An 8,151-nucleotide genomic window follows, 5' to 3' on the forward strand; every position below is an offset into this window, starting at 1 on the left:
TGATGTTTGTTAGATGCCTTAGAACTAGCACTGACAGGTGCTTTGTAACAATAATGCAGACACAGCTCGCATCTATGAAGCCCTTTCTATAGACCTTGTGTTTAATCCTCATCATGACCCCAAAGGATGAGCGCTTTGCATCTCAAAGGAAGAAGACAGAGCTTTGAGATGCCTGTGGGTGGTTGTATTGGTAATCACAGAGTAATCTCCAAGGTTAAATAATCTTTCATCTCCAGGACCTAAGCTCCCTCGTTTGTAAAGTGGGGAAAAAAAAAATAAGCCTTAGTTTCTTCCTGTTGGGTGCCAGAAACTTGCTGTGGAAATGGGCAAGTTCATGAAACCCGGGAAAGTAGTGCTGGCCCTGGGCTGGATGGCTTGATGCAAATCTGCCGTCGTGAAGAACATGGATGATGGTGCCTAGACCTTCGCCCTCACAGCCATGGTCTGGTGGCTGGAACTGACTGCTATCCCCAAAGTGTGACAGCTGCCATGGGCAAGACAAAAATCACCGAGAGATCAAAGATCAAATCCTTTCTGAAATATCTAACTACAATCCCCTCATGCCCACAAGGTACTCTGTGGTCAGTCCCTTGGACAAAACCGTTGTCAACAAGTATGTCTCGGAGACCCTTTAAAAGTTCTGAAACCCAAGGCCAGGCAGGAGGCCAAAGTCAAGTTTGAGGAAAGGTAAAAGTCAGGGAAGAACAAGTGGTTTTTCTAGAAACTTCAATTTTAGGTATATTTTTGTTTCCATCATTAAAAATTTAATGGAGGGTGGGTAATAATATTTTCCTTGGCCAGACAGGGAGTGTGGGTCCGTAGGTCAGGCAGCAAGCATGCCTCAGGCTGTGGGGACCACAAAAAAACCATATAGACTTGGAACAGAGAGAGTCTTTGTGTGACTGAACAGAATCACACACAAATACCATACAACACAAAGCGATACCCAGTGCTTATGTTAGACAAAATGTCTACTTTCCTTGAGGTTCTCTCTTCCCTCCCTCTCTCTCCATTTCCCTCCTTCCTTCTTTTCTCCCTTCTATTTATTTTCCTCCCCCTTCCCCCTTCCACTCCCATCTCTTTCCTAGTCCCCCTCTTTGTGTTTATACTGCAGCAACTCCACCCCCACCAGTGCTTGTTTTGGAAAAAGATTAACCGAGAGCTCAGGAGAGTCAGCGTTTTAGTTAGTCACCGATGAATCACTGGAAATGACTTTGTCCCTCTGGAGCTAGAAGGAGACTTAGAAGTTTCTCACTTACCCAGAACTGGCTACACACCCAGCGGGGGTTCGGGGCATGGCTGCTAAATGATCAATGACCCTGTTGCTCTGGGTAGAGTGCTCACTGGCTAAATAGGAGCCGTTTCTCTTTATGGAATCATTTTCCTGCTGTGTCTGGGACACCAAACTGGGATTCTCCTACAGAGACCTAGGACATCTGCCCTCAGTGGGGGGTGATGCATTAAAGTCGTGGCACCTGTAATCCGGAGGGTTCCATCTGACTCACGGTGTTTTGCTCTGCAACCTTGAGAAAGTGATTTACCTTCTCTGAACCTCGATTTTCTCATCTGTAAGAAGATGCTAGTGGAACTAACGGGCTGGAGATGTATGAATTTCGGTAATGGGTACTTTGCACACAATGCGTTTGTGATTGATCACAAACATTAGTTGTGATAACTTGTGTGCTTTTTCCACTAGTGTGGAGAGAAAGGAGGTGAAAGCCAGTGGAGTGAGCCCCTGGAGATATTCTGGAGTGGAATGTACGGAGGACTCATCTGCTTTCTGTTTTGTTTTTTTTTTAAATATAACTTTAGTTTATTGGGTTGGTTTTTTTTTTTTTTTAAAGATGTGCATTGGCATTTTGTCATGAGTGTTGGGTCCCCTGGAACTGGAGTTACAGACAGTTGTTAGCTGCCATGTGGGTACTGGGAATTGAACCTGGGTCCTCTGGAAGAGCAGTCAGGGCTCTCAAACATGAGCCACCTCTCCAGCCCCTCATCTGCTTTCTTTAGGACACTCACTCAAGGTTCTTCAGAGTTTTCATCATTCAAAATAAAGAAGAAAAAATACGCAGTCAGGCACATGCCTTTAATCCCAGAACTCAGAAGGCTGAGGCAGGAAGGCCTCTGAGTTCAAGGCCATCCTGATCTACAGAGCAAGTTCCCAGGACAGCCAGGGCTATGCAGAGAAACCCTGTCTTGAAAAACCAAAAAAGAACAAAACATAAAACAAACAACAACAACAACAAAAATACAAAACAGAAAAACCACATGTTTCACTGAGCAGAACTTCAGGAAGACGTGTGCACCAGAGAAAGAGGCAGCAGAGATGCTAGACAAATGTGAAAAGCCGAGAGCCTGGTCTGGGCTCTGTGGGGACAGAGCCATCCTCTGTGGGCCACCCACGAAGCTAACTGAAGGAGGAAGAGGCTGGAGTTCATCACCCAGAGACGGCAATCATCCCACAACCCAACCCACATATATCCCATGCCCAGGCTTCTTCACAGTGGCTCATCAACCTGAACACAGAGAAGCAAGAAGGCTGGAAGAAAGAGGACATCAGCTGAAAATTATCTAGGAAGCCCTGGGAGCCTGCACCACAGAGGTAACCACAGACCTGCACAGCCCTAGCTCCGTGTCAAACCACACCCACACTCAGAAGCCAGCATGGTCGCCAGTAAACCCAGAACTTAGTATTAGAACACCAGTGTCTCAGCTACTTTTCCTATGGGTATGATATAAAAAAAAAAACCCCGACAAAAGTAGTGTAAAGGAGAAAGGGTTTGTTATGGCTCACATTTCAAGGTACAGTCCCTCATGCAGGGAAGCCCTGGGAGCAGGAGCTTGGGGCAGCTTGTCAGGTTCCATTGGCAGTTAGGAAGCAGGGAACAATGAATGTTCATACTCAGCTAGCTTCGTCTGTATGTGCAGCCCGGGACCCAAGCCTAGGAATTGGTGCCCCCCCCCCCCGCCCCGCTGGAGTGAGTCTTCCCACCTCCACGAACCTGATCAAGATAACTTCATTAGGTGTGACTGGAGATTAACCCAGTCCGTCACAACCTGAAACACAGTCTGCCACAAAAATGCCAGATCACTTACGGCCAGTCAGTCTCCTGGAGCCTCAGTTTCCTCCTCAGTAAAAAGGAGAAACTACCATTTTCCCTGACCTGCTTATGCTATGATGTGAAGATGGACTTTTAAAACAAGAACAATCCAAAAACCGTGAGAACAAAGGTGCTATTTAAGTGTCTGGTGTTAGGGAACTTGTGAGTCAGATAAAAGTGACAGGCTAGGGTACAGGGTCAATAATGCGTTAAATGATGAAAATAAAGCAGGTTCTTCTTGGATTTGCTTGGCAGCAGTAGACCCAAACTTGAATTCTCCACTTCTCTGTAGCTGTTTGCTTTTCACCTTTTATCCTTTTTACTCTTTGGCTCTCTGGGGGCCTGCCACCCAGCTCCCAAATAAATCACACAGAGTCTTACTCTTTCTTATGCATGCCCAGCTTAGTTTGGCTTGTTTCTAATCAACTTTTCTCTTTCTCTCTCTCTCTTTTTCCTTTGGTTTTTCAAGACAGGGTTTCTCTATAGCTTTAGAGCCTGTTCTGGAAATCTCTCTTATAGACCAGGCTGGCCTCGAACTCACTGAGATCTGCCTGGCTCTGCCTCGCAAGTGCGGGATTAAAGGCGTGCGCCACCACCACAAGGCTGCCAACTTTTCTTAAGTTATCGCATCTATCTTTTGCCTCTGGGTTTTTATTTTTCTCTATTCAGATATCATTCTTTACTTCTTACTCCATGACTTGCTGGGTAGCTGGGTGGCTGGCCCCTGACATCCTCCTCTCCTCCTTTCTTGTTTCTCTATCTTTTCTTTCTCCCATTTATTCTCTCTGTCTGTCAGCCCTGCTTAGCTATTGGCTTATTCAGCTCTTTATTAGACCAATCAGGTGTTTTAGACAGGCAAAGTAACACAGCTTCCCCGAGTTAAACAAATGCAACATAAAAGAATGCAACACCTCTTTGCATCATTAAACAAATATTCCACAGCATAAACAAATAAAACACATCTTCAGCTAGTCTTCCACAACCCTCTCCTATCTGGAGTCTGTGGTTACTGTCCTGCCTGCATCCCTAACAAAGAGCTTTGCTCTGTATTTATTGAACAGCATAGACAGCACAGTATGAGAATTCTTTACAAAAATCTCTAAGAGTTTTACAAGAGAAGTGAGAATTGCCAAGGACCCTGAACAGCACTCAAAAGTCTACACAGATGTTACCAACCTATATCCACATGTTACTTCTAACATTTATAGAACTTTTGTTTTATTTAATATTGCTTTCAACCTGTTGGCCATCCTCAGCTACATCCACATCCACCCACACATACATTATTCTGGGTCAGGGATATTAAGCGTACATGTATTTGGCTTAAGTTGCAAAATCTGATTACGTGGGAAATCTAAGGCACAGCGAGATTGGTTACATTGCTCTCCTACAGGCAGGTTAAACAGGCCAAACACACAGTAGGATATCATGTTGAGTACATAGTTTAGAATGATCTCCAGGCAGATTATTAATTTGATGACAAGATAGGGAAGAGAAGTTCAGTCTCTTTGGGGGTCAAGAGATATTATCAAAAACGTATATCACCACAAATAGGTTCATTTTGTCAACTTGACCCCAAATCGAGTCACCTGGAAAAGGAAAGCTCCATTGAGAAACGGCCTACATCAGACGGCCCATAGACAAGTCTGCAGCAGTATTTCTGGACTGGGAGTTGATGGAGCGGGGCCCAGCATACTGTGAGCCTGAGCTGTTTAAAAGCGGTCCCTGAACTTGAGCCTGCAAACAAGAAGTAAGCAGTGTTACCCCATGGTCTTTGTTTCGGTTCCTGCCGTAAGTTTCCCGCTTGGTTTCTCTCGGTCCTGGACCGTACCCATAGAATGCAATGAACCCTTTCCTCCCCACGTTGCTTTTGGTCAGCGTTTTGTGACAGTGGCAAAGAAGCCCACTAGCACAGCCATACCCAAAGAAAACGAGTTGTAGAAGCATGGCCATGAATAGAAAATTCAAAAAACATAATAAAGAGCTGGAGAGATGACTCAGCAGTTAAGAGTACTTTCTGCTCTAGAGGATCTGTGCTTGGTTCTCAGTACCCACGCCGGGCGGCTTACAGCTGCCTGTCACACTAGCTCCAGGGGTCCAATGCTATCTTCTGGCCTCTGTGGGCACCCACACACGTGTAACCTACTCACATGTAATTACACCCATACACATACAATAACACAGTGAGTTATATCACAATACTACTCACAGGAATTAAAACGCATGCTTATAAAACAGTCATTTTTTGAAAATTCAACATTAAATATATGCAATAAAGATGGGGTGAAGACTTGGTTTAAAAATGAATGAGTGAACGGCAGGGGTCTTGCATGGACCAATGGCATAATGAGACATGAAGCATAGATTAACCCAATCATGTGTACCTGAGACCCAGGGGAAAAAAGCTATCTGTATTATTGAATATCAGCTTTATAAGGTAAGAGAGAATGGACAGTCTGTTGGGATGTAGCCATTTACTTACTTATCCACTGAGTACACGTTTGCTGAGCGTCTGGGGCAGGAGGCTGCACGCCAGCTACCAGGAGGGTGGAGTTTTGTTTTCTTTTGGAATCCCTCCATTACATTCGCTTGTTTGAAGACAAAGGTACAAATAGTCACAATGCAGAAGGTAGTGTCTCTGTGTGCATGACTTCTGTGTCACCGCGACAGAATCCCTGGCAGAAATTGTGTGGGGAGGATGAGTCGCTTTGCCTCGTAGTTTCAGAAGTTACAGTCCAATGTGGTGGGGAAGACAGGGCAGGGCAGCTCAGTCCATGGCAGCAGGCGGATAAGGTGGAGCAGAGCTGTTCACATAGCTGCAGCCCGAGAAGCGAGGAATGCAGGCAGGAACTAGAGGTGGGAGCTAATGTTCAAAGACCACCTACACTGATGTACTTCTGCCACCTCCCCCAAAGTCCCATAGCCTCCCCCAAATAGCACTACCAGCTAAAAACAAGTATTCAAACATGAGCCTGCAGGGGAGATTTCGGAATCAAGCCCTGACGGTCCATCCCTGACCCCAAAGGTTCACAGCCTTTTCATAATGCAAATAAATACATAAATAAATAAATAAATAAATAAAGTTAGTAGAACTTACAGAGTTCCCATTGGGGCTGGAGAGAAGCTTAGAAGCCAAGAGCACTAGCTGCTCTTGCAAAGGTCCTGGATTCAGTTTCTAGCACACACAAGGCAGCTCACAACAGTCTGTAACTCCAGTTCCGGGGGCGGGGGGTCAGACACCCTCTACTGGCCTCCAAAGGTACCAGGCACACATGTGTTGCATGTACATATGTGCAGAGAAAGCATTCATATATATAACATAGAAATAAATATTAGGGTTGAAAATTCCTATAGACTTAACAAGTCAACCTCATGAACAGTCTAACTAGCCACGTGTCTATTGGCATCTGGGGCTTCCAAATTCCCACCGGAATTATAAGCTCAACTTCACTTCAAGGGCTTCGCAACCCACATTTCCACAGTTTTTCATACTCTTTCTGCCCAACAGTTCCAAAGACCTAAAAATCACGTGGTCAGGCCTAACTAACAGCCATTCCCTGCACCTGTTTTCAGTAGTAGAACCCTCTGTATCCGCGTGACACAGCCTCCGACAGAATAACATGAGGAAGGAAGGGTTTAGCTTGGCTCATGGCTTCATGCCATCTGAGTGGTGACAGCAGGGAGAAGCAGCTCAGACCACGGTGGCAGGCGCTGTGGGAAGAAGAGCTTTTCTTGTGGGAACAGACCTAGAAGCGGAGAGCATGGCACAGGAAATAGGAGGGGGGAGCTAATACTCAAAGGTCACCCCCTTTAACCTATTTCTGCCAGCTAGGGCCACCTCCTAAAGGTTCCAGAGTCTCTGAAAACATCCTCACCAACCGGGGGAAATCATCCATGCATGAGTTCATGGGAGACATTAGAGATTCTAACCATAACAGTCTGGGGTCCAGAAAAACATTCACAGGGACAGATGCTGCCCTAGCCTGGGAAAAGAGTGGGCTGGGAAATGAGGTCCTTGAACAGTAATGGGGGAAACACCCGAACTGGAAGCCACAAGTCCAGGGGTACTGAGATGAAAAGTGGTGTCTCAGGGCAGGCCTGTGACTACCCCACCCCCACCACGGAACCTAGATGAGCTGGGCCAGGGATACAGACAGAAGAAGCCCATGGGGAGGGACCCAGGAGAACAAGACAGGGAGTTTGATTGACCCCAAATACAGAGAAAGTTGCAGCTAACTAATAAAAACGCCATGTTTATTGAACCTCCACTCCAGACGCTGTGTGCAGAACAGTTCAAAGAGGAGAATCTGGGGGTGGTGAGCCCACGTAGGAGCTGTAGGAGCTCTGACCAACACGCTCATGTACAAGGTTGGAGACAGAGAAGCCCAAGAGGGTAAGAGGTAGACTTTAAAATCGTGTTCATGGTGTCTGGCTGGCTGTCTTCCAAATGTTCCTCAGAATAAGAAATGCAGGAGGAAGAACCGTGTGGGTGAGACACTGAATGTAGTTTGGGAGGGACGGGGTTTGGAGAGCAGGGGTGGTAGTCACACATACAACTTGAGAGGACTCTGGGCTGGACTATCTGAACCTGGAGTCCTGTGACATAGAGCCATGGAGAAATAGGAACTCTGGAAAGAAAGGAAAGAAGAGGGGGAAGAGAGGGGGTCATTCGGAGAAGAAAATCAGAAGGAATGAGGCAGGTGGAGCGGCACACACCTGTAATCCTGGCACCTACAAGGTGAGAGGATCACGTGAGTCCGAGAGTTTAAGGTCAGCCGGGACCCAGTTCTTACTGAATAAATGAGTTAATCAATCAGATCAAGGAGGAAGGTTTGATGAGGAACCGGGGTCAACAGGTAACACAGACAAGTTAGATAAGACCTGCGGCATGCATCAGGATAAAAATATCTCTTACATTCTAATAGTCTGGCGTTATTTGCTGAACTTCAGAGCCAGAGTTAATAATTCGCCTCGAATTCATTTATGAGTGCTATCTTATTGTGTGCTCAGCTCGCTTGTTGAACCTGCTTCCAAGTGTGACGATCAACCT

At 46.0% G+C, this 8,151-nt stretch overlaps 1 pseudogene; it reads left to right on the forward strand.

The window, feature by feature from the left end:
- Window positions 1-322: 322 nt before the first annotated feature.
- LOC121438042 lies at window positions 323-736 on the forward strand (annotated as a pseudogene).
- The last annotated feature ends 7,415 nt before the right edge of the window (window positions 737-8,151 follow it).

This window comes from Microtus oregoni, unplaced genomic scaffold (assembly GCF_018167655.1).
Source record: "Microtus oregoni isolate MIOR12 unplaced genomic scaffold, Mior012 000054F_ref0000373, whole genome shotgun sequence".
Classification (NCBI taxonomy): Eukaryota; Metazoa; Chordata; class Mammalia; order Rodentia; family Cricetidae; genus Microtus; species Microtus oregoni.